At 46.2% G+C, this 27,434-nt stretch overlaps 1 protein-coding gene across 4 annotated transcripts in view; it reads right to left on the bottom strand.

The window, feature by feature from the left end:
• NOS3 (nitric oxide synthase 3) overlaps positions 1-27,434 on the bottom strand; it is a 176,204-nt gene that overhangs the window by 127,281 nt on the left and 21,489 nt on the right. For 3 of the 4 annotated variants that reach the window (XM_075315761.1, XM_075315759.1, XM_075315764.1), the window contains exon 2: positions 6,291-6,376. The gene's annotated coding sequence lies outside the window, so the exon portion shown is untranslated. Of the gene's footprint in view, positions 1-6,252; positions 6,377-27,434 lie in introns of all 4 variants that reach the window. The other variant, XM_075315762.1, reaches the window with a different exon arrangement.

Raw genomic sequence — 27,434 nt, 5'->3', positions numbered from 1 at the left:
GACGGACGAGGAGGGAAAGAGATGGGCGAGGAGGGAAATAGACGGACGAGGAGGGAAAGAGACGGGCAAGGGTGGGAAAGAGAAGGGCGAGGGGGGAAAGAGAAGGGCGAGGGAGGGAAAGAGAAGGGCGAGGGAGGGAAAGAGACGAGTGAGGAGGGAAAGAAACATGCGAGGAAGGAAAGAAACATGCGAGGAAGGGAAGAGACAGGTGAGGGGGGAAGAGAGATGAGTAAAGGGGGGAAACGAGACCAGCAAGAGGGGGAGAGAGATGAGCGAAGGGGGAAAGAGATGAGCGAGAGGGGGAGAGAGACAGGAAAGAGGGGGAGGGAGACGGGAAAGAGGGGGAGAGAGACGGGAAAGAGGGGGAGAGAGACGGGAAAGAGGGGGAGAGAGACGGGCAAGAGGGGGAGAGAGACGGGCAAGAGGGGGAGAGAGACGGGCAAGAGGGGGAGAGAGACGGGCAAGAGGGGGAGAGAGATGAGCGAAGGAGGAAAGAGATGAGCGAGAGGGGGAGAGAGACGGGAAAGAGGGGGAGAGAGACGGGCCAGGGAGGGAAAGAGACCGGCGAGGGAGGGAAAGAGAAGGCCAAGGGAGGGAAAGAGAAGGGCAAGGGGGGGAAGATACAGGCGAGGAGGGAAAGAAATGAGCAAGGAAGGGATGAGACGGGGGAGGAGGGGGAAAGAGACAGGTGAGGGGGGAAGAGATGGGTGAGTGGGGGGGGGGGGGGGAGACGGTCGAGGGTAGCCGTGAGTCTGGGGATAATGAATTTATCACAAAGAATTGCTACACACAAGTAATGCAGAATTGCTGGCACCGTGCACATATTTCCCCACAATGGCTGATGTATGTATCCGTCAGGTTTAGGAGACCGCTACCCTTTTTCCAGGGTGAGAGAGTGATAACCTGGAACCTGAGTAATGTCTGCTGTGGATTTTACAGGGATTAGATGACACTGCGGTGTCTCTGGGATTTAGTGTTGGCATCCGAGCTGTGTGACTGCATAACCCGCGCTCAGATGTTCAGGTCAATCAATGGCCACCACCGTGTGCCCACGACCAGCCTGAGACCGCTCCTCATCTCTGAGCTTAAAGGTGCTTAACGTCCTTCACAAAAAGGAGAGAACATGAAACACGAGAAAAACGTCAATGAGGAACCTGATCTGTGCGAAATAAGAGACCAGGAATCAGGAGCGGAGGGGTCAATAAGAGTCAATAACCCAATATAAATGTAAGAGCAGCAAAGAGAACGAAAGGGACGTGGGGTTAATGGAGGTCAGCGGAAAGAGGAGAAAGCTGCGACCTCCAATCTCCAGGACATCTCATACCACTTATATTTTTGTATAAACAGTGGCTTGAAAAAGTATTCATACCCCATAAACCTTTTCACGTTACACCCACAAATGTTTTTTATTGGGATTTTATGTGACGCTAACACTAAATGTAAAGATAATTATTCCAGGTTTTCTAAATATTGTAGAAATATAAATCTGAATATTGTGCCGTGCATTAGTATTCAGACCCTGGAATCAATACTGTGTAAGACCATCTTTCTAGGTCTTGCAATTGTATTCAGCCCCCGGAGTTAGTACTTTATAGGACCACCTTTCTGTGTATTGAATATTCAGCCCCCTGGAGTTAGTACTTTATAGGACCACCTTTCTGTGTCTTGAATTAATATTCAGCCCCCTGGAGTCAGTACTTTGTAGGACCACCTTTCTGTGTATTGAATTAATATTCAGCCCCCTGGAGTCAGTACTTGTAGGACCACCTTTCTGTTTCTTGCATTTGTATTCAGCCCCTGGAGTCAGTACTTTGTAGGACCACCTTTCTGTTTCTTGCATTTGTATTCAGCCCCTAGAGTCAGTACTTTGTAAGACCACCTTTCTCTGTCTTGCATTTGTATTTAGCCCTTGGAGTCAGGACTTTGTAGGACCACCTTTCTGTTTCTTGCATTTGTATTCAGCCCCCGGAGTCAGCACTTTGTAGGACCACCTTTCTCTGTCTTGCATTTGTATTTAGCCCTTGGAGTCAGGACTTTGTAGGACCACCTTTCTGTGTCTTGCATTCGTATTCAGCCCCCTGGAGTCAGTACTTTGTAGGACCACCTTTCGGGATCTCTCCAGCTTTGCTCATCTAGAGGTGACATTTTCCTCTTCTCTCGCTCGGTGAGATTGGACGGAGACGTCTGTGATCGGTGATTTTCCCGTCTTGTCACAGATTCTTGGTGGATTTGGGTCTGGACTGGGACTCGGCCGCTCACACACAGGAATATGCTCTGATCTAAACCCTCCATTGTAGCTCTGACAGGACCAATAGGGTCGTTGTCCTCCTGGAAAGTGAACCTACGCCCAGGTCTCACAATCTCTGCAGCCTGTAACAGGTTTTCCTTCAGGATTGCCCTGTATTTAGCTCCATCCATCTTCCCATCACCTTTGACCAGCTTCCCTGCCCCTGCTGAAGAAAAGCCTCCCCACAGCAGGATACTGCCTCCACCATGTGTGACTGTGGGGATGTGATTTTCAGGCTGATGTGCAGTGTTTGTTCTCTGTCACGCATAGTGTTTTGCATATAGCCAAAACAGTCTCATCTGACCAGAGCCACTTCTTATATATGCTACCTCGCAAACCGAAAGTGAATCTTCTTATGGCTTCTTGCTTTCAAAAATGTCTTTCTTCTTGCCGCTCTTCCATGAAACGACAGATATCAGGAGGATAAGACTAATAGTCGTCCTGTATACAGATTCTCCCTCTGAGCGGTGATCTCTCTGGCTCCTCTAATGACCATGGGCCTCTCGGCTGCTTCTTGGGATGTCGTTTTGGTGGACGGCCATGTCTTGATCAGGTTGCAGTTGTGCCGTACTCCTTCCATTGTTTGGATGATGGATTGAACAGTGCTCTGTAGGATGTTGAGAGCTTGGGCTATTTTTTTTGTTCTATAACCTAACCCTGCTTTACTCTTCTCCACAACTTTATCCCTGACCTGTCTGGTATGCTCCTTGGTATTCATGATGCTGTTTCATCCTTAATGTTCTCACCCAAACTTCTGAGGTCATCACAGAACAGATATACAAGATAAAGAAAGGAAAAAGTGCAAATAGGGTCTTTCTTTCACAAGGTGAGACCTCGTGATAAAGGTTATGCTCACCTGGAAAAGTTGTGTTAGACTGGAAAACCTCAGAAACCCAGCTGCTGCAGCCCCATGCTTCAATATACAAGAGCTAGAAGACGATGCGATTATCCTAATGAAGGAGGTTAATCTGAAACACGCTGATTAAAGTCACATATGGAAGATTCTGCAGTCATCGTCCTTCCACAGCAGTGCGGCTTTATAACCCTTCCAGCTCGTATACACAACAGATGTAGTTACACTGAGAAGACATTACACCCAGGTGACTCAATGCATTAAATATGAGACTTCAGGAGGCAACTGGTCACTCCGGATTTTATTCAGGGGATCAGACTACAGGGGGCTGAATACAAATGCACGGCACAGTTTTCATATTTATATATTTAGAAAACTAGAAATAATTTCTTGTACACTTCACAAATACGTGCTACTTAGTGTTGGTATCAAATAAAATCCCCCCAAAATATTTTTGTTAGTTTGTGGGTGAAACGTGAAAAAAATGTGGAAAAGTTCACAGGATATGAAAACCTTTTTAAGGCACTCGAGAGGGCACTATTTAGTAGTCATATTCTTGTACAAAGGGGAGTATAATATACAGTTATAGTCTTGTACATAGGAGCAGTATTATAGTAGTTATATTCCTGTACATAGGGGGCAGTATTATAGTAGTTATATTCTTGTACAAAGGGGAGTATAATATACAGTTATAGTCTTGTACATAGGGGCAGTATTATAGTAGTTATATTCTTGTACATAGGGGCAGTATTATAGTAGTTATATTCTTGTACATAGGGGCAGTATTATAGTAGTTATATTCTTGTACATAGGGGCAGTATTATAGTAGTTATATTCTTGTACATAGGGGGCAGTATTATAGTAGTTATATTCTTGTACATAGGAGGCAGTATTATAGCAGTTATATTCTTGTACATAGGGACAGTATTATAGTAGTTATAGTCTTGTACATAGGGGCAGTATTATAGTAGTTATATTCTTGTACATAGGGGGCAGTATTATAGCAGTTATATTCTTGTACATAGGGACAGTATTATAGTAGTTATATTCTTGTACATAGGAGGCAGTATTATAGTAGTTATAGTCTTGTACATAGGGGCAGTATTATAGTAGTTATATTCTTGTACATAGGGGGCAGTATTATAGCAGTTATATTCTTGTACATAGGGGGCAGTATTATAGCAGTTATATTCTTGTACATAGGGGCAGTATTATAGTAGTTATATTCTTGTACATAGGGGGCAGTATTATAGCAGTTATATTCTTGTACATAGGGGCAGTATTATAGTAGTTATATTCTTGTACATAGGAGGCAGTATTATAGTAGTTATAGTCTTGTACATAGGGGCAGTATTATAGTAGTTATATTCTTGTACATAGGGGGCAGTATTATAGCAGTTATATTCTTGTACATAGGGACAGTATTATAGTAGTTATATTCTTGTACATAGGGGCAGTATTATAGTAGTTATATTCTTGTACATAGGGGCAGTATTATAGTAGTTATATTCTTGTACATAGGAGCAGTATTATAGTAGTTATATTCTTGTACATAGGAGCAGTATTATAGTAGTTATATTCTTTTACATAGGGGCAGTATTATAGTAGTTACATTCTTGTACATAGGGAGCAGTATTATAGTAGTTATAGTCTTGTACATAGGGGCAGTATTATAGTAGTTATATTCCTGTACATGGGGCAGTATTATAGTAGTTATATTCTTGTACATAGGGGGCAGTATTATAGTAGTTATATTCCTGTACATAGGGACAGTATTATAGTAGTTATATTCTTGTACATAGGGGCAGTATTATAGTAGTTATATTCTTGTACATAGGGGGCAGTATTATAGTAGTTATATTCTTGTACATAGGGGGCAGTATTATAGCAGTTATATTCTTGTACATAGGGACAGTATTATAGTAGTTATATTCTTGTACATAGGGGCAGTATTATAGTAGTTATATTCTTGTACATAGGGGCAGTATTATAGTAGTTATATTCTTGTACATAGGAGCAGTATTATAGTAGTTATATTCTTGTACATAGGGGCAGTATTATAGTAGTTACATTCTTGTACATAGGGAGCAGTATTATAGTAGTTATAGTCTTGTACATAGGGGCAGTATTATAGTAGTTATATTCTTGTACATAGGAGCAGTATTATAGTAGTTATATTCTTGTACATAGGAGCAGTATTATAGTAGTTATATTCTTTTACATAGGGGCAGTATTATAGTAGTTACATTCTTGTACATAGGGAGCAGTATTATAGTAGTTATAGTCTTGTACATAGGGGCAGTATTATAGTAGTTATATTCCTGTACATGGGGCAGTATTATAGTAGTTATATTCTTGTACATAGGGGGCAGTATTATAGTAGTTATATTCCTGTACATAGGGACAGTATTATAGTAGTTATATTCTTGTACATAGGGGCAGTATTATAGTAGTTATATTCTTGTACATAGGGGGCAGTATTATAGTAGTTATATTCTTGTACATAGGGGGCAGTATTATAGCAGTTATATTCTTGTACATAGGGACAGTATTATAGTAGTTATATTCTTGTACATAGGGGCAGTATTATAGTAGTTATATTCTTGTACATAGGGGCAGTATTATAGTAGTTATATTCTTGTACATAGGAGCAGTATTATAGTAGTTATATTCTTGTACATAGGGGCAGTATTATAGTAGTTACATTCTTGTACATAGGGAGCAGTATTATAGTAGTTATAGTCTTGTACATAGGGGCAGTATTATAGTAGTTATATTCTTGTACATAGGAGCAGTATTATAGTAGTTATATTCTTGTACATAGGAGCAGTATTATAGTAGTTATATTCTTGTACATAGGGGCAGTATTATAGTAGTTATATTCTTGTATATAGGGGGCAGTATTATAGTAGTTATATTCTTGTATATAGGAGGCAATATTATAGAAGATATATTCTTGTACATTGGGGCAGTATTATAGTAGTTATATTCTTGTACATAGGGGGCAGTATTATATTAGTTAAGTCCCGCTAGGTATGGGGAGGTACCTAGCGAACGGCGAATGGAAAGGGAAACCCTTTGACTAGGGGAAGGGAAGATAGTGACCGCTGACCAAGGGGACTGAGATGACTGGTCACTGTGGTGGATCACCTCTGGCTTTTTCCCGTCCGTCTTGACTATGTTGATGGGTTTCTTCTGATGCACACAGCGGGAGAGATCTGACAATCCAGGTTATCCTGGTGGAGAGAGAACAGAGATCTGTTACTACTAATATATATTTGCAGATATACAGTAATGGGCATTTCTGGAATTTATTCTACTGACTGATATAGCGCCATCATATTGTGCAGACATCAGCATCACTGTCCATCTCCAATCAGTATGGAGAGAACATACAAACTCCCTGTAGTTGTTATCCTTGATGCTAACCACTGAGCCACTGTGCTGCCCCAATTTAATGAAAAATAACATGGAGGGGGAGGGGGGTGATAACTTTTCGTCCTGTCTTCTCATCTGCAATAAGTGAATCAGCAGACTGGCCTTAATGTGCCAAGAGCCTCTTCTCCGGTGGCGGCGCCCGTCCGGTGGATGATGTACGGATGGTGGCGATGGAGATAATAAATTCTTTGCCCTAATATGGAGCCTTAGGAATGGGCAATGAGATTTATGGGCCCGGCTGGCACCGAGAGGCTGGCACCATCACACACTGCAGGTGAAGAGTCTGCACATGAAACCGACCACACCACGCACTCCCCAAAAACAGAAAACCACACAAAGTACCGCAAGAGTCAGGATATACAGTGCCTTGCGAAAGTATTCAGCCCCCTTGAGTTTTTCAACCTTTCCCCACATTTCAGGCTTCAAACATAAAGATAAAAATGTTAATGTTCTGGTGAAGAATCAACAACAAGTGACACAATTGTGAAGATGAACGACATTTATTGCATATTTGAAACTTTTTTAAAAAAATAAAAAACTGAAAATTGGTGCGTGCAATATTATTCATCCCCTTTACTTTCAGTGCAGCAAACTCACTCCAGAAGTTGATTGCGGATCTCTGAATGATGCAATGTTGTCCTAAATGACTGATGATGATAAATATAAGCCCCTGTGTGTAACCAAGTCTCCGTATAATGCCCCTGCTCTGTGATAGTCTCAGTTTTCTGTTTAAAGCGCAGAGAGCATCATGAAGACCAAGGAACACAACAGGCAGGTCCGTGATACTGTTGTGGAGAAGTTTAAAGCCGGATTTGGTTACAAAAAGATTTCCAAAACTGTAAACATCCCAAGAAGCACTGTGCAAGCGATCATATTGAAATGGAAGGAGAATCATACCACTGCAAATCTACCAAGACCCGGCCGTCCATCCAAACTGTCATCTCACACAAGGAGAAGACTGATCAGAGATGCAGCCAAGAGGCCCATGATCCCTCTGGATGAACTGCAGAGATCTACAGCCGAGGTGGGAGAGTCTGTCCATAGCACAACAATCAGTCGTACACTGCACAAGTCTGGCCTTTATGGAAGAGTGGCAAGAAGAAAGCCATTTCTCAAAGATAGCCACAAAAAGTGTTGTTTACAGTTTGCCACAAGCCGCCTGGAGACACCAAACATGTAGAAGAAGGTGCTCTGCTCAGATAAAACCAAAATCACACTATGTGGGCACAATGCAAACAATATGTAACAGCAACACAGCTCATCACCCTGAACACACCATCCCCACTGTCAGACATGGTGGTGGCAGCATCATGGTTTGGGCCTGCGTTTCTTCAGCAGGGACAGGGAAGATGGTTAACATTGATGGGAAGATGGATGGAGCCAAATACAGGACCATTCTTGAAGAAAACCTGTTGGAGTCTGCAAAAGACCTGAGACTGGGACGGAGATTTGTCTTCCAACAAGACAATGATCCCAAACAAAGCAAAATCTACAATGGAATGGTTCACAAATAACCGTATCTAGGTGTTAGAATGGCCAAGTCACAGTCCAGACCTGAACCCAATCGAGAATCTGTGGAAAGAGCTGAAAACTGCTGTTCACAAACGCCTCCATCCAACCTCACTCAGCTCCAGCTGTTTACAAAGGAAGAATGGGCGAGAATTTCAGCCTCTCCATGTGCAAAACTGATAGACACATACCCCAAGAGACTGCAGCTGTAATCGCAGCAAAAGGGGGCGCTACAAAGTATTCACTTACAGGGGATGAATAATATTGCACGCTCCAATTTTCAGTTTATTATTTTTTATAATAGTTTGTGTCCCACTTGTTGTTGATTCTTCACCAGAACATTAACATTTTATCTTTATGTTTGATGCCTGAAATGTGGGAAAAGGTTGAAAAATTCAAGGGGGCGAATACTTTTGCAAGGCACTGTATTCCCTATACTTATTGATTGGTTTTGCATAGAACTCATCACTGCTCAGTACAGGGGGCTCAATGTGCGGACGGCTAGTGATTGCCCACACGGCCGCAATACAGCATAATCACTGCCCCCCCCCCCCAGTTTCCAGTTCTGAGACCTTCTATTCTTTGCCACCTACCGTAGTACAACGCTACAGGTCTGATATAAGATGGGCAAAAATCAGGTTATATCAGCACTGGAGCGTTATAAGAGGAGCTGATATCAGTCACATATATAATGGCTGGAGGTTATATCAGCACTGGAGCGTTATAAGAGGAGCTGATATCAGTCACATGTGTAATGTCTGGAGGTTATATCAGCACTGGAGCGTTATAAGAGGGGCTGATATCAGTCACATGTGTAATGTCTGGAGGTTATATCAGCACTGGAGCGTTATAAGAGGGGCTGATATCAGTCACATATGTAATGTCTGGAGGTTATATCAGTACTGGAGCGTTATAAGAGGGGCTGATATCAGTCACATATGTAATGTCTGGAGGTTATATCAGTACTGGAGTGATATAAGCAGGGCTGTGGAGTCGGAGTCGGAGCTCATTTTGGTGGAGTCGGAGTCAGAGCCGGTATAAAATGCACCGACTCCGACTCCTAAAATATATAATAAATTGGGGACAGTAGTGCAATGCAGAATGTGCTGAATAATAACTAAATAACATTTAGTATAATGCTTATATTTAAGTGAAAAATTTATTGTAGTACAATGTGAACATCAGACATTTAATTATTTTTATGATACAATAATCAAGACATTTGGATAGAACACAAAATATTTATTGGAATACAACTTTAGAACACAAAAAACTAATAAATTGTAAATATGTAATACAGTATGTAATATGTAAAATATATATATATATATATATATATATATATATATATATATATATATATATATATACACACACAGTGCTGGCCAAAAGTATTGGCACCCCTGCAATTCTGTCAGATAATACTCTGTTTCTTCCTGAAAATGATTGCAATCATACATTTTTTGGTATTATTATCTTCATTTATTTTGCTTGCAATGAAAAACCACAAAAAAGAATGAACCAAAAATCAAATCATTGATCATTTCACATAAAACTCCAAAAATGGCCCGGACAAAAGTATTGGCACCCTCAGCCTAATACTTGGTTGCACAACCTTTAGCCAAAATAACTGCGCACAACCGCTTCCGGTCACCATCAATGAGCTTCTTACAATGCTCTGCAGGAATTTTAGACCATTCTTCTTTGGCAAACTGCTCCAGGTCCCTGAGATGTGAAGGGGGCCTTCTCCAAACTGCCATTGTGAGATCTCTCCACAGGTGTTCTATGGGGTTCAGGTCTGGACTCATTGCTGGCCACTTTAGTAGTCTCCAGTGCTTTCTCTCAAACCATTTTCTAGTGCTTTTTGTAGTGTGTTTTGGGTCATTGTCCTGCTGGAAGACCCATGACCTCTGAGGGAGACCCAGCTTTCTCACACTGGGCCCTACATTATGCTGCAAAATTTGTTGGTAGTCTTCAGACTTCGTAATGCCATGCACACGGTCAAGCAGTCCAGTGCCAGAGGCAGCAAAGCAACCCCAAAACATCAGGGAACCACCGCCATGTTTGACTTTAGGGACCGTGTTCTTTTCTTTGAATGCCTCTTTTTTTCCTGTAAACTCTATGTTGATGCCTTTTCCCAAAAAAGCCAGGCTGGAGTTTGCCAAAACTTACCTGAGAAAGCCTAAAACGTTTTGGAAGAATGTTCTCTGGTCAGATGAGACAAAAGTAGAGCTTTTTGGGAAAAGGCATCAACATAAGAGTTTACAGGAAAAAAAAGAGGGATTCAAAGAAAAGAACACGGTCCCTACAGTCAAACATAGCGGAGGTTCCCTGATGTTTTGGGGTTGCTTTGCTGCCTCTGGCACTGGACTGCTTGACCGTGTGCATGGCATTATGAATCTGAAGACTACCAACAAATTTTGCAGCATAATGTAGGGCCCAATGTGAGAAAGCTGGGTCTCCCTCAGAGGTCATGCGTCTTCCAGCAGGACAATGACCCAAAACACACTTCAAAAAAGCACTAGAAAATGGTTTGAGAGAAAGCACTAGAGACTACTAAAGTGGCCAGCAATGAGTCCAGACCTGAACCCTGTCACGAACCACCGGGGGGGTCACTCAGAAATCCCCCGCGCTGGCTACCAGTACGTCACAATCGGGGGGTAACAAGTGGGGGTCACCCCTCCTTTATACCTCCCGACCGACAGACAGAGCACGTGACGCGCTCTCTAGCGCCCCTCTTATAGTCAGGCCAATTATGGAATTGCCCGACAATAAGCAAGGAGGCCGCTATACTACTTATGCCGATTATTGAAGGGTCCCCGGTGAGAGTAGGGTATATATTCCCCCGACCTCCGCGGGCGGAATATATAAAATCTCCCCGAATCTCACTGGCCTCCCCACAATAATCCTTGGCACAAACTCGCTGCCACCAACCGCTTCACGGTAACTATTAGCCGAACACACAGACGTGGGATTCAAGATCGAGATAACAGAACAGCCCAAGATTAATTATATAATTTAATCAGCCTAAAGCACACTAGAAACTACAATATATACAATAGGAGATCTACAGAATATACATAGGTCAGAGTACAGTTACAATCAAAGCATGGGTTACAAACAGGCATACACAGTTCCAGCAGTTACCTTGTGCGTCTGGCCACAGGGGGGCGCCGTGAACCAGGTTTCTAGGATCCTTCCCACAGATGTTTCCTACACGTGACCCCCAGCGAAAGAAACTGGAAAATGGCCGAAGTAGGGTTATCAACCTGGGCAAATCCAGGTCCCCTCCTACCTTAGTGACCTCAGAGGGAGCACTGCTCCACCCCTGGCTGGAGTTATGGACAATATCCACAACATGGAATATGGGCCATAACTTTGCCTGGGAGCGTCGTAGGCGGACGCCAACGCTCTCATTGTGACAGTTATGAATTTAGCTACAGAACGAGAGGACTCATGACTTGTCTACTAGTTCCCCATTGGCTGATATCACGCCTGGGGTACTTCCCAATGTCCTACTCCCATAAAAAAGGTGTGCCAGCATCGTCCGCATGCAGAGACACCATTTTTATGGTTGCCATATTTATCGGAAATATGGCTTGCGAGATATGAACCATATTTTACTGGAGTCGTTCTGTCTGGATACTTCCAAGCTTGCTAATTAGATAGCAGCCCCTACCACAGGGTCACGGCAGGGAGTCATCCTGTGTCCATTGTTCCCACATCATCTAATCTCCATATCACAGGAGATGGCCATGGAGGTGTAAGTGGAACACAGACCAGTTCCTTTGACACCTATCTGCTAAACAAACCGTTTATCCCTGTGGTAAATTTTCTGATTGAAGGAGTTGTGTGAAGGAAAGGGGGGGTGACACCAGGAGAGGGCTTCCTGACATAACTTGAATATCATGATTTATCGTCATATCTCCGGATTTACCTCACACCTCCCCCCTTTTGAGGGCGCTAGGGGGCAGCACACTCCGGTGTTCCCCCGTGCGCCCGTCCGACCTCTCCTTGTCGGGACAGCCCGTCTGCGTTACCGTGGTCACGGCCCCTTTTGTGTCGAATGGTGAAGTTGTATTGCTGGAGCGCCAGGCTCCATCGCAACAACCTGCCATTCGTCCCGGAGACAGTGTGTAACCAGCTGAGGGGATTGTGGTCCGTCTCCACGATGAAGTGGCGCCCGTATAGATAGGGTTGCAGACGCTGCAGAGCCCACACTATGGCTAGGCATTCCTTCTCCATTGTGGAGTAGGCCACTTCCCTTGGTAACAGCTTCCTGCTCAGGTACAAGACTGGGTGCTCTTGGCTCGCAGAGTCCACCTGGCTGAGCACCGCACCGAGGCCGAAGTCACTGGCGTCGGTCTGTACTACAAACGGCCGCGTGAAGTCGGCTGCCTGTAGCACGGGCGGGCTGGACAGGGCGTCCTTTAGGGCCCGGAAGGCTGTCTCGCAGTCCACTGTCCAATCGACTGCAGAGGGCAGCTTCTTCTTGGTGAGGTCCGTCAAGGGCTTTGCCAGGCTACTATAGCATGGAACAAACCTCCTATAGTACCCAGCGGTCCCCAAGAAGGACATCACCTGCTTCTTGGTCCTGGGGGTGGGCCAGGATGCGATGGCTTCCACTTTCTCAGGCTCGGGCTTCAGTGTTCTCCCGCCTACCCGGTGACCGAGGTACTGGACCTCGCTCATGGCCAGCTGACACTTTCCCGGCTTGATGGTCAAACCTGCCTGGTGGATCCGCCTGAGCACCTGTGCTAGATGCTCTAGGTGATCTTCCCAGGTGGGACTGAAGACGGCAATGTCATCCAGGTACGCGGCCGCGTACCCTTCAAGTCCCTTGAGCAGGGTGTTGACCATCCGCTGGAAAGTGGCAGGGGCATTCCTCATCCCGAATGGCATCACCGTGGACTCGTACAGTCCAAATGGGGTAATAAAGGCAGAGCGTTCCCTGGCCTTGCGAGTCAGGGGGATCTGCCAATATCCCCGGCTCAGATCCATGATGGTCAGGTACTGAGCCCCGGCCAACTGATCGAGCAGGTCATCGATGCGTGGCATTGGGTACGCATCGGCGACTGTGACAGCATTGAGCCCCCTGTAGTCCACGCAGAACCGAGTGGTTCGGTCCTTCTTAGGGACGAGGACTACAGGCGAGGCCCAAGCGCTGTTGGATGCCTGGATCACCCCCAGCTTCAGCATCTCGTCAATCTCCTGGCGCATGTGTTGCTGCACCTCCAGGGAAACCCGATATGCTGAACGCCGGATCGGGGGATGATCCCCAGTGTCCACGTGATGGACAGCCAAGTCAGTCCTTCCGGGCTGGTTGGTAAACAACCCCCGGAAGGGGTGTAGGGTGGCCCACAGCTGGGACCGTTGGTCCTCCAAGAGCTGGTGGCCAACCTCCACATCCTCAATGGATCCGCCTGCCCTAACCTGGGCTAGCATATCCAAGAGGGTTTCCGCTTCTCCCTCCTCGGGCAGGTTGCACACGGGGAGCGCACATGCCTCCCGCTCATGATGTGCCTTCATCATGTTCACATGGAAGGGCTTCCGCCTTCCACGGGCAGGGTCCAGGGTGACCAGGTACGTCACAGGGTTGAGCTGCTGGTACACGAGGTATGGGCCTTCCCAGGCTGCCTGAAGCTTGTCCTGTGGTACGGGGACCAGTACCCACACCTTTTGACCCACTTGGTAGGTCCTCTCACAAGCGTTCTGGTCGTACCAACGCTTCTGATCGGCCTGGGCTTGAGCCATATTGTCGTGTACCAGTTGCGTCAAGGCCTGCATTTTGTCCCGGAAGCGCATAACATACTCGATAACCGACACTCCAGGGGTGGCCAAATCCCCTTCCCAAGCCTCTTTCACCAGAGCCAGGGGGCCCCGCACACGTCGCCCGTACAGGAGCTCAAACGGTGAGAATCCTGTTGAGGCCTGTGGAACCTCCCGGTAAGCAAATAACAGGTGTGGGAGATACCGCTCCCAGTCACGCCCATGGGAGTCGACCAACATCTTAAGCATCTGCTTTAAGGTGCCATTAAACCGCTCGCACAGGCCATTAGTCTGTGGATGGTACGGGCTGGCCACCAGATGTCGCACCTGGACTTGCTTACAGAGGGCCTCCATCAGCTGGGACATGAATTGGGTCCCCCGGTCAGTGAGCATTTCCTGGGGAAAACCCACTCGGGAGAAAATCTCCAGCAATGCGGTGGCCACCTTGTCAGCCCGAATGGACGACAAGGCCACTGCTTCTGGGTACCGGGTGGCATAGTCCACTACCGTCAGTATGAAGCGTTTCCCGGAGCTGCTGGGGATGGCCAGCGGGCCGACCAGATCCACAGCCACCCTCCTGAAAGGCTCATCGATGATTGGCAGAGATACCAGTGGGGCTTTGGGGTGTGGCCCCGCCTTCCCCACTCTCTGACAGGTTTCACACGAACGGCAGTAGGCAACCACATCGGCCCCCATTTTTGGCCAGTAGAAATGCTGGTTTAACCTGGCCTTGGTCTTAGCGATCCCTAGGTGTCCGGCCATCGGAATCTCATGTGCGATCCGCAACAACTCCGTCCGGAACGGATAGGGTACCACCAACTGTCGGTCCCTGGGCCACGCCTCCGGTAAACCCTGCTGGACCGTGACCCGGTACAGCCGTCCTTGGTCCCAGACCACTCGCTCCGGGTCCGAGTCCGAGGGAGGCTGTGCCGCCTGCTCCTTTAGAGCTTTCAGGCTGTCGTCAGCTTCTAACGCTGCCTGAAACCCCTGACTAGATGTGGCCAGAATCGACGAGACTGTCACATCTTCGGTCAGTACCCCGGGACCTGTGTCCTGGCCTCCACCTGACTCGGCTGCCACTTGGTCAGAAGGGGAAGAGCTATCGGACCTCCGGGAGGCCCCTTGGCTTCCAGCACTCCCACTGCGGGTGACAGCGGCCACAGCCGCTGCGACCGTGGGTCGTGCCTGCTCCTCCTCCGTTCCTGACCAAGTCGCCGGTTCAGGCAGACCTACCTGGCTTCCTGACACCCCGGTTGTGGGGGAACCATGCACCGAGATCTTACCTGGGAGCACTTCCGCTCCTGGACCGGCCCCAATCTCACCTGCCTGTTCCCCTCCTGCAGCAACAGAACCCCGCTGTGAAATCTCTGGGGACCCCACATTTGCTGTGGTAGCCCCCACCCCACACACTGGTCCTCCCCCTGCAGCACCCTGCTCTCTGCTTATCCCTGCAGAGGGCAACAGATCCCAGCTCACTGGCTGATCACTTGTAGAGGCATTGTCACACCTTTCTCTGACCCCCTCCCCTGTCACAGCTGCAGCTGAGTGTGTGTCTATGGTGTCTATGCAAGCAGAAAAATCAGAGTTCACTCCCTCCTCCCTTACATCATTCATAGATAACACATTAACATTGTCCGGAGGCACGTCAGTACTGGCTGAAGGTTCAGCCCTTGGGGGGGGCCCAAACTGGGAGGTTATCTGCCCCAAATCTGTCCCAAGTAACACGTTTGCGGGGATCCGATCAGTTACCCCCACCTCTCTCACCCCTCGCCCTGCGCCCCAGTCCACATAAATGCCAGCAACAGGCAGCGCCGGGTCAATGCCTCCAATCCCGGAGACAGCGAGGGTTTTTCCAGGTATCAAGTCTTGGGGGGACACCATCTCAGGCCGCACCAGAGTCACCTCCGAGGCGCTGTCTCGCAGTCCTATGGTCACAGACCGGCCGACGGTGACAGGTTGGAAGCTGTCCAGGGACCTACCACCACCCCCACCCACACAATACACCTTGGGCGGCCCTTGGGACGGGGACGGAGCCGGGGCCTTGGGACGCTGAGGGCACATGGCCTTGAAGTGTCCAGGTAGGTTGCACTGGTGGCACCGTCTTGGCTCTGCCACGGGCCTGGAGAGGGGAGTTGAGGGGGACATCCCCTGCAGTCTAGGGGCAGGTGGGGCAGTCGTAGAATTCATCTTACCCCCTCTCCAGGTGCTGCTGGTGGCTGCTCTCCTGGCCTCAGGAGCCCGATTGTTGGTGTAGTCATCGGCCAGGGCAGCTGTAGCCGTGGACCCCTTTGGCTTCTGGTCTCGGATGAACTGGCGGAGATCCTCAGGGCAGTTCCACAAGAGTTGCTCCGTGATGAACAAGTCCAGGATCTCCGGTCCGGTGGTAAGCTGCAGGCCTTGGGTCCAGTGGTCGGCAGCTCGGGCAAGTGCCCGCCGGTGGTCAGCCCAGGAGTCCTTTGGTCCCTTTTGCAGGGTCCGGAACTTCTTGCGGTAGGACTCCGGAGTGAGGTTGTACTGTTGGATCAGGGCCCGCTTGATGGTGTCGTAGCCCTGATCTGCCTCAGCAGGCAAGTCCCCAAGGATATCCAGGGCCTTACCCCTTAGACGGGGGGTCAGGTATTTGGCCCACTGATCCTTGTCCAGATGGTGCTGCAGGCAAGTCCGTTCAAAAGCAGTCAGGAAAGAGTCCAAGTCTCCATCCTTCTCCAGCACTGGGAAGTCCTCAACACGGACCTTTGGAAGTTTGGTGTCTTGAAGGTCACGTGTGGCTGATGAGGGCTGGAGCTTGGCTAGATGCAGCTGGTGGTCACGGTCTGCCTGTCGCTCTCGCTCTTCACGCGCTGCCTGCCGCTCCGCAGCCTCACGCGCTGCTTGCCGCTCCGCAGCCTCAGCGTCACGCGCTGCCTGTCGCTCACGCTCGGCCATGAGTATCTCGTAGGTATCCCGGTCTCCAGCCATAAGCCTGGCCAAGGCAGCTTGAAGGAGGGCCTCTGCACCTCTCAGGCCGGAGGGATTGGCAAGTGGTGATCTGCGGCACGCTGCAGAGCCAGGTGATTCACTGTCCATTTCAGAGCGGAGGACTGGCATCTGGCTCGTTGAGGACCCTTGGGCGAGCTCCTCCTCATTTTGTCCAGCAGTGCCAGGTTGTGCGATGTCCTCTGCAGAGCTGTTCTCTGGCGTCTGGCTCCTGGAGGACTCGTGGACAACCTCCTCATCGTCTCTGGCCTTAGCATCGGCCATTCCTTTGGCTTTGCTCCTGGTGCTCTCAGCCATTGTTGCAGACTTTGGTCACTGACACAGAACTGACACCTGATGTGCCCACACACCTTACAGTATCTGCACTCTGACACTCTAGTGTTGAGCTAGTCTGAAGACCCCAGCAGCCACAGCTGCTGCAGGCAGTCTTTAGTGTCTGGGAGTATGGGTCTCACACTCACACACACTATTATCTCGATCCCACCGCTATGCCACCAATATGTCACGAACCACCGGGGGGGTCACTCAGAAATCCCCCGCGCTGGCTACCAGTACGTCACAATCGGGGGGTAACAAGTGGGGGTCACCCCTCCTTTATACCTCCCGACCGACAGACAGAGCACGTGACGCGCTCTCTAGCGCCCCTCTTATAGTCAGGCCAATTATGGAATTGCCCGACAATAAGCAAGGAGGCCGCTATACTACTTATGCCGATTATTGAAGGGTCCCCGGTGAGAGTAGGGTATATATTCCCCCGACCTCCGCGGGCGGAATATATAAAATCTCCCCGAATCTCACTGGCCTCCCCACAATAATCCTTGGCACAAACTCGCTGCCACCAACCGCTTCACGGTAACTATTAGCCGAACACACAGACGTGGGATTCAAGATCGAGATAACAGAACAGCCCAAGATTAATTATATAATTTAATCAGCCTAAAGCACACTAGAAACTACAATATATACAATAGGGAATCTACAGAATATACATAGGTCAGAGTACAGTTACAATCAAAGCATGGGTTACAAACAGGCATACACAGTTCCAGCAGTTACCTTGTGCGTCTGGCCACAGGGGGGCGCCGTGAACCAGGTTTCTAGGATCCTTCCCACAGATGTTTCCTACACGTGACCCCCGGCGAAAGAACCCTGGAAAATGGCCGAAGTAGGGTTATCAACCTGGGCAAATCCAGGTCCCCTCCTACCTTAGTGACCTCAGAGGGAGCACTGCTCCACCCCTGGCTGGAGTTATGGACAATATCCACAACATGGAATATGGGCCATAACTTTGCCTGGGAGCGTCGTAGGCGGACGCCAACGCTCTCATTGTGACAGTTATGAATTTAGCTACAGAACGAGAGGACTCATGACTTGTCTACTAGTTCCCCATTGGCTGATATCACGCCTGGGGTACTTCCCAATGTCCTACTCCCATAAAAAAGGTGTGCCAGCATCGTCCGCATGCAGAGACACCATTTTTATGGTTGCCATATTTATCGGAAATATGGCTTGCGAGATATGAACCATATTTTACTGGAGTCGTCCTGTCTGGATACTTCCAAGCTTGCTAATTAGATAGCAGCCCCTACCACAGGGTCACGGCAGGGAGTCATCCTGTGTCCATTGTTCCCACATCATCTAATCTCCATATCAGAGGAGATGGCTGTTGGAGGTGTAAGTGGAACACAGACCAGTTCCTTTGACACCTATCTGCTAAACAAACCGTTTATCCCTGTGGTAAATTTTCTGATTGAAGGAGTTGTGTGAAGGAAAGGGGGGGTGACACCAGGAGAGGGCTTCCTGACATAACTTGAATATCATGATTTATCGTCATATCTCCGGATTTACCTCACAAACCCCATAGAACACCTGTGGAGAGATCTCACAATGGCAGTTTGGAGAAGGCCCCCTTCAAATCTCAGGGACCTGGAGCAGTTTGCCAAAGAAGAATGGTCTAAAATTCCAGCAGAGCATTGTAAGAAGCTCATTGATGGAACCGGAAGCGGTTGTGCGCAGTTATTTTGGCTAAAGGTTGTGTAACCAAGTATTAGGCTGAGGGTGCCAATACTTTTTTCCGGGCCATTTTAGGAGTTTTATGTGAAATGATCAATGATTTGATTTTTGATTCATTCTTTTTTGTGGTTTTTCATTGCAAACAAAATAAATGAGGATAATACCAAAGAATTTGTGATTGCAATCATTTACAGGAAGAAACAGAGTATTATCCGACAGAATTGCAGGGGTGCCAATACTTTTGGCCAGCACTGTATATACACACACAAGATATTTATGTAATCTACTGTATATTACATAGTGTATTACATATTTACAATTTATTAGTTTTTTTGTGTTCTAAAGTTGTATTCCAATAAATATATTTTAGGTTCTATCCAAATATCTTGATTATTGTATCATAAAAATTATTAAATGTCTGATGGTCACATTGTACAATACATTTTTCACCTAACTATAAGCAATATATGTGGGAGTCGGAGTCGGAGCCGGAGTCGAAGGTTTGGCTTACCGACTCCACAGCCCTGGTTATAAGAGGGGCTGATATCAGTGACATATGTAATGTCTGGGGTTATATCAGCATTGGAGCGTTATAAGAGGGGCTGATATCAGTCACATATGTAATGTCTGGAGGTTATATCAGCACTGGAGCGTTATAAGAGGGGCTGATATCAGTCACATGTGTAATGTCTGGAGGTTATATCAGTACTGGAGCGTTATAAGAGGGGCTGATATCAGTCACATGTGTAATGTCTGGAGGTTATATCAGCACTGGAGCGTTATAAGAGGGGCTGATATCAGTCACATATGTAATGTCTGGAGGTTATATCAGCACTGGAGCGTTATAAGAGGGGCTGATATCAGTCACATGTGTAATGTCTGGAGGTTATATCAGTACTGGAGCGTTATAAGAGGGGCTGATATCAGTCACATGTGTAATGTCTGGAGGTTATATCAGTACTGGAGCGTTATAAGAGGGGCTGATATCAGTCACATGTGTAATGTCTGGAGGTTATATCAGTACTGGAGCGTTATAAGAGGGGCTGATATCAGTCACATATGTAATGTCTGGGGTTATATCAGCACTGGAGCGTTATAAGAGGGGCTGATATCAGTCACATGTGTAATGTCTGGGGGTTATAGCAGCACTGGAGCATTATAAGAGGAGCTGATATCAGTGACATATGTAATGTCTGGAGGTTATATCAGCACTGGAGCGTTATAAGAGGGGCTGATATCAGTCACATATGTAATGTCTGGGGGTTATATCAGCACTGGAGCATTATAAGAGGAGCTGATATCAGTGACATATGTAATGTCTGGGGGTTATATCAGTACTGGAGCGTTATAAGAGGGGCTGATATCAGTGACATATGTAATGTCTGGAGGTTATATCAGCACTGGAGCGTTATAAGAGGGGCTGATATCAGTCACATATGTAATGTCTGGGGTTATATCAGCACTGGAGCGTTATAAGAGGGGCTGATATCAGTCACATGTGTAATGTCTGGGGGTCATATCAGCACTGGAGCATTATAAGAGGAGCTGATATCAGTCACATATGTAATGTCTGGGGGTTATATCAGCACTGGAGCGTTATAAGAGGGGCTGATATCAGTGACATATGTAATGTCTGGAGGTTATATCAGCACTGGAGCATTATAAGGGGGGCTGATATCAGTCACATATGTAATATCTGGGGTTATATCAGCACTGGAGCGTTATAAGAGGGGCTGATATCAGTCACATATGTAATGTCTGGAGGTTATATCAGCACTGGAGCGTTATAAGGGGGGCTGATATCAGTCACATATGTAATGTCTGGAGGTTATAGCAGCACTGGAGCGTTATAAGAGGGGCTGATATCAGTCACATATGTAATGTCTGGGGGTTATATCAGCACTGGAGCATTATAAGAGGGGCTGATATCAGTCACATGTGTAATATCTGGAGGTTATATCAGCACTGGAGCGTTATAAGAGGGGCTGATATCAGTCACATATGTAATGTCTGGAGGTTATATCAGTACTGGAGCGTTATAAGAGGGGCTGATAGTCACATATGTAATGTCTGGGGTTATATCAGCACTGGAGCGTTATAAGAGGGGCTGATATCAGTCACATATGTAATGTCTGGGGTTATATCAGCACTGGAGCATTATAAGGGGGGCTGATATCAGTCACATATGTAATGTCTGGAGGTTATATCAGCACTGGAGCATTATAAGGGGGGCTGATATCAGTCACATATGTAATGTCTGGAGGTTATATCAGCACTGGAGCATTATAAGAGGAGCTGATATCAGTCACATATGTAATGTCTGGGGTTATATCAGCACTGGAGTGTTATAAGAGGGGCTGATATCAGTCACATGTGTAATATCTGGAGGTTATATCAGCACTGGAGCGTTATAAGAGGAGCGGATATCAGTCACATATGTAATGTCTGGAGGTTATATCAGTACTGGAGCGTTATAAGAGGGGCTGATATCAGTCACATGTGTAATATCTGGAGGTTATATCAGCACTGGAGCATTATAAGAGGGGCTGATATCAGTCACATATGTAATGTCTGGAGGTTATATCAGCACTGGAGTGTTATAAGAGGGGCTGATATCAGTGACATATGTAATGTCTGGGGGTTATATCAGTACTGGAGCATTATAAGAGGAGCTGATATCAGTCACATATGTAATGTCTGGGGGTTATATCAGTACTGGAGCGTTATAAGAGGGGCTGATATCAGTCACATGTGTAATATCTGGAGGTTATATCAGCACTGCAGCGTTATAAGAGGGGCTGATATCAGTCACATATGTAATGTCTGGAGGTTATATCAGCACTGGAGCGTTATAAGAGGGGCTGATATCAGTCACATATGTAATGTCTGGGGTTATATCAGCACTGGAGCGTTATAAGAGGGGCTGATATCAGTCACATATGTAATGTCTGGAGGTTATATCAGCACTGGAGCATTATAAGAGGAGCTGATATCAGTCACATATGTATTGTCTGGGGTTATATCAGCACTGGAGCGTTATAAGAGGGGCTGATATCAGTCACATGTGTAATATCTGGAGGTTATATCAGCACTGCAGCGTTATAAGAGGGGCTGATATCAGTCACATATGTAATGTCTGGAGGTTATATCAGCACTGGAGCGTTATAAGAGGGGCTGATAGTCACAAATGTAATGTCTGGGGTTATATCAGCACTGGAGCATTATAAGAGGGGCTGATATCAGTCACATATGTAATGTCTGGAGGTTATATCAGCACTGGAGCATTATAAGAGGAGCTGATATCAGTCACATATGTATTGTCTGGGGTTATATCAGCACTGGAGCGTTATAAGAGGGGCTGATATCAGTCACATGTGTAATATCTGGAGGTTATATCACCACTGGAGCGTTATAAGAGGGGCTGATATCAGTCACATATGTAATGTCTGGAGGTTATATCAGCACTGGAGCATTATAAGAGGGGCTGATATCAGTCACATATGTAATGTCTGGAGGCTATATCAGCACTGGAGCATTATAAGAGGAGCTGATATCAGTCACATATGTAATGTCTGGGGGTTATATGAGCACTGGAGCGTTATTAGAGGGGCTGATATCAGTCACATATGTTATGTCTGGAGGTTATATCAGCACTGGAGCATTATAAGAGGGGCTGATATCAGTCACATATGTAATGTCTGGGGGTTATATCAGCACTGGAGTGTTATAAGAGGGGCTGATATCAGTCACATGTGTAATGTCTGGAGGTTATATCAGCACTGGAGCGTTATAAGAGGAGCGGATATCAGTCACATATGTAATGTCTGGAGGTTATATCAGTACTGGAGCGTTATAAGAGGGGCTGATATCAGTCACATGTGTAATATCTGGAGGTTATATCAGCACTGGAGTGTTATAAGAGGGGCTGATATCAGTCACATGTGTAATATCTGGAGGTTATATCAGCACTGGAGCGTTATAAGAGGAGCGGATATCAGTCACATATGTAATGTCTGGAGGTTATATCAGTACTGGAGCGTTATAAGAGGGGCTGATATCAGTCACATGTGTAATATCTGGAGGTTATATCAGCACTGGAGCATTATAAGAGGGGCTGATATCAGTCACATATGTAATGTCTGGAGGTTATATCAGCACTGGAGTGTTATAAGAGGGGCTGATATCAGTGACATATGTAATGTCTGGGGGTTATATCAGTACTGGAGCATTATAAGAGGAGCTGATATCAGTCACATATGTAATGTCTGGGGGTTATATCAGTACTGGAGCGTTATAAGAGGGGCTGATATCAGTCACATGTGTAATATCTGGAGGTTATATCAGCACTGCAGCGTTATAAGAGGGGCTGATATCAGTCACATATGTAATGTCTGGAGGTTATATCAGCACTGGAGCGTTATAAGAGGGGCTGATAGTCACATATGTAATGTCTGGGGTTATATCAGCACTGGAGCGTTTTTTTGTGCACTATTTTATGCCTTTCTGACACATGGCCAGTATGCATATTTGCTATTTATTGCTTGTATATTCCTGTTTACCTGAGGTTAATTGAATGTGTCCTCATCATTGTTTGTTCTATATGTTGGTTTTAATGATTTTCAATAAAGATTATATACTTTTATTTGGCTTGATCACTCACGTTTTATAGGTTTTTATTATTGAATGAGTGTAGCTATCTTTACCCTTTGGTCATTTAATTGGTTCTCATTATAAGAGGGGCTGATATCAGTCACATATGTAATGTCTGGAGGTTATATCAGCACTGGAGCGTTATAAGAGGGGCTGATATCAGTCACATATGTAATGTCTGGGGTTATATCAGCACTGGAGCGTTATAAGAGGGGCTGATATCAGTCACATATGTAATGTCTGGAGGTTATATCAGCACTGGAGCGTTATAAGAGGGGCTGATATCAGTCACATATGTAATGTCTGGAGGTTATATCAGCACTGGAGCATTATAAGAGGGGCTGATATCAGTCACATATGTAATGTCTGAAGGTTATATCAGCACTGGAGTGTTATAAGAGGGGCTGATATCAGTGACATATGTAATGTCTGGTGGTTATATCAGCACTGGAGCGTTATAAGAGGGGCTGATATCAGTCACATATGTAATGTCTGGAGGTTATATCAGCACTGGAGCGTTATAAGAGGGGCTGATATCAGTGACATATGTAATGTCTGGTGGTTATATCAGCACTGGAGCGTTATAAGAGGGGCTGATATCAGTCACATATGTAATGTCTGGAGGTTATATCAGCACTGGAGCGTTATAAGAGGGGCTGATATCAGTCACATATGTAATGTCTGGGGGTTATATCAGCACTGGAGCATTATAAGAGGGGCTGATATCAGTCACATATGTAATGTCTGGGGTTATATCAGCACTGGAGCATTATAAGAGGGGCTGATATCAGTCACATATGTAATGTCTGAAGGTTATATCAGTACTGGAGCATTATAAGAGGGGCTGATATCAGTCACATATGTAATGTCTGGAGGTTATATCAGTACTGGAGCATTATAAGAGGGGCTGATATCAGTCACATATGTAATGTCTGGAGGTTATATCAGTACTGGAGCATTATAAGAGGGGCTGATATCAGTCACATGTGTAATGTCTGGAGGTTATATCAGCACTGGAGCGTTATAAGAGGGGCTGATATCAGTCACATGTGTAATGTCTGGAGGTTATATCAGCACTGGAGCGTTATATGAGGGGCTGATATCAGTGACATATGTAATGTCTGGTGGTTATATCAGCACTGGAGCGTTATAAGAGGGGCTGATATCAGTCACATATGTAATGTCTGAAGGTTATATCAGTACTGGAGCATTATAAGAGGGGCTGATATCAGTCACATATGTAATGTCTGAAGGTTATATCAGTACTGGAGCATTATAAGAGGGGCTGATATCAGTCACATATGTAATGTCTGGAGGTTATATCAGTACTGGAGCATTATAAGAGGGGCTGATATCAGTCACATGTGTAATGTCTGGAGGTTATATCAGCACTGGAGCGTTATAAGAGGGGCTGATATCAGTCACATGTGTAATGTCTGGAGGTTATATCAGCACTGGAGCGTTATATGAGGGGCTGATATCAGTGACATATGTAATGTCTGGTGGTTATATCAGCACTGGAGCGTTATAAGAGGGGCTGATATCAGTCACATATGTAATGTCTGGAGGTTATATCAGTACTGGAGCGTTATAAGCGGGGCTGATATCAGTCACATGTGTAATGTCTGGAGGTTATATCAGCACTGGAGCGTTATAAGAGGGGCTGATATCAGTCACATATGTAATGTCTGGAGGTTATATCAGCACTGGAGCGTTATAAGAGGGGCTGATATCAGTCACATATGTAATGTCTGGTGGTTATATCAGCACTGGAGCGTTATAAGAGGGGCTGATATCTGTCACATATGTAATGTCTGGAGGTTATATCAGCACTGGAGCGTTATAAGAGGGGCTGATATCAGTCACATGTGTAATGTCTGGAGGCTATATCAGCACTGGAGCATTATAAGAGGAGCTGATATCAGTCACATATGTAATGTCTGGAGGTTATATAAGTACTGGAGCGTTATAAGAGGGGCTGATATCAGTCACATATGTAATGTCTGAAGGTTATATCAGTACTGGAGCGTTATAAGAGAAGCTGATATCAGTCACATATGTAATGTCTGGAGGCTATATCAGCACTGGAGCATTATAAGAGGAGCTGATATCAGTCACATATATAATGTCTGGAGGTTATATCAGTACTGGAGCGTTATAAGAGGGGCTGATATCAGTCACATATATAATGTCTGGAGGTTATATCAGTACTGGAGCGTTATAAGAGAAGCTGATATCAGTCATATATGTAATGTCTGAAGGTTATATCAGTACTGGAGCATTATAAGAGGGGCTGATATCGGTCACATATGATGTCATGTCTCTGAAGGTTATAACACTCCAGAACCAGAGACATTTTCCTTTACATTCATATACCTGTCTGATATCATTGGCTCCTCTCTGAACATTGCTGATTTGAGGTGCACTGGCCCTTTAAATGGTTATTCTGAGCATCACACTGCCTGCGATAATCCAGTGCAGCCTCAGCTTTTTGCAGCAGTCCCACTAACAATGCTTGGGGTTACTTTTTTGCATTACGGGGCATTTCAGAGGCCACAGAAAGGTAATGCATATCCTGTAGTTTTGGGCAAAACCCTTTACTACTCAGAATGCAAGCTTTATAGCTCAGGATTGTAGCATCTTATCCTCACTGGTCTTGGCACAGATGGCTACAAGTTCCCTGTGAAGATTTTCAGGACCTTGGACAGAAACCAGGAAACTGGAAGCGATGAAACGCGCAGCATCCTGCAAGCAGATGGCCAACATGTCTGACAGGCGCCACCTGCGAGCCAGCTCCTCGCCCAAACATCTGGCCCTGGTGGGGAAATGCCAGGAACCGCCGGGGGAGGGGTGGATGGGCATAGGAGCTGACGCTCTCTACCTAACGGATGCAGACGTGGTGGCGCTGGTGTGAATGGAGCGTCCTCTCATGCTGCTATATGAGGCAGTATCAGAGAAGCATAGGGGAGTCCAGAGCTCGGGCCAACTTCAGAGCAGCACTGACAAGCTCTATAGCAGGAGCTTGTCAGTGCTGCACTAATTGTCTAGGAGGCCGAACATTGCAGACAGATACCAGAGACAACAAGCAGTAAACAGATAGCATTTCAAATTTGTTTTCACAAGCACTTTGATACATTTGTGGTACAGGTACAGACTGCGATGTCTGCAGGTCCAGAGATGCGACCTCAATATCACCATATAGGTTCTTCAGAGACCCAGGACCGGTCCAGATATTGTGGTCCGTATTCAGACCGTGAATGTCAGACGTGTGTAAATTTGCCAGATCGTAGAAAGCAGCGGCTACAATGATTTCTATCGAAAGTAGCAGGAGAAGCTTTACTGACATCACGACTTTCACCATTATTCCTTCTAGTTTGCAGTGTGATTGACTTCCAGGAGGAGTTGCGAGAGGGACAGAGGGGTCTCCCTGGAAATGCAGGTCAGGCTATTGCACGTCAGATACAGCCAATGTCTGAGCTATAAACTGAAGACTGGAGAAAAACCTGGAAAATCTCCCTCCCTCCCTAGATTGCTACAATGTATCCAGGGCGTTCTAGATATTTCAGAGGATTGTGTCGATGATACAAATGTAACAATCCTTCTGTACAGAGAACAGAGAGTTCCGCCTGGGTGCATTTACTGACAGCAAGCAGAGATACATTCTCACTTCCGTTGTTTTAAATGCGTCAGGTCCATCGACGTATCCGTCGTGTTTGAGATGTCAACTGACGCAACGGATGTGTTATTTCACAGGATTCCGTTCACAGGAATCCTGTGAAAAGACTGATCCGTCGCGTCCGTTACATCTGCTGTGTGTACGTTTTTTGATGGAACCGTCGTGATCCATTTGTGCTTGGGACAGCCTAATGGGTGTGCCATACATACATGAGCATGATGGAATCCAGCACCATTGACAGCCATTATAGCTCTTGACGGATT

The sequence above is a fragment of the Anomaloglossus baeobatrachus genome, chromosome 6 (genome assembly GCF_048569485.1).
Source record: "Anomaloglossus baeobatrachus isolate aAnoBae1 chromosome 6, aAnoBae1.hap1, whole genome shotgun sequence".
Taxonomy (NCBI): Eukaryota; Metazoa; Chordata; class Amphibia; order Anura; family Aromobatidae; genus Anomaloglossus; species Anomaloglossus baeobatrachus.
This window is presented reverse-complemented; position numbering and strand designations above follow the sequence as displayed.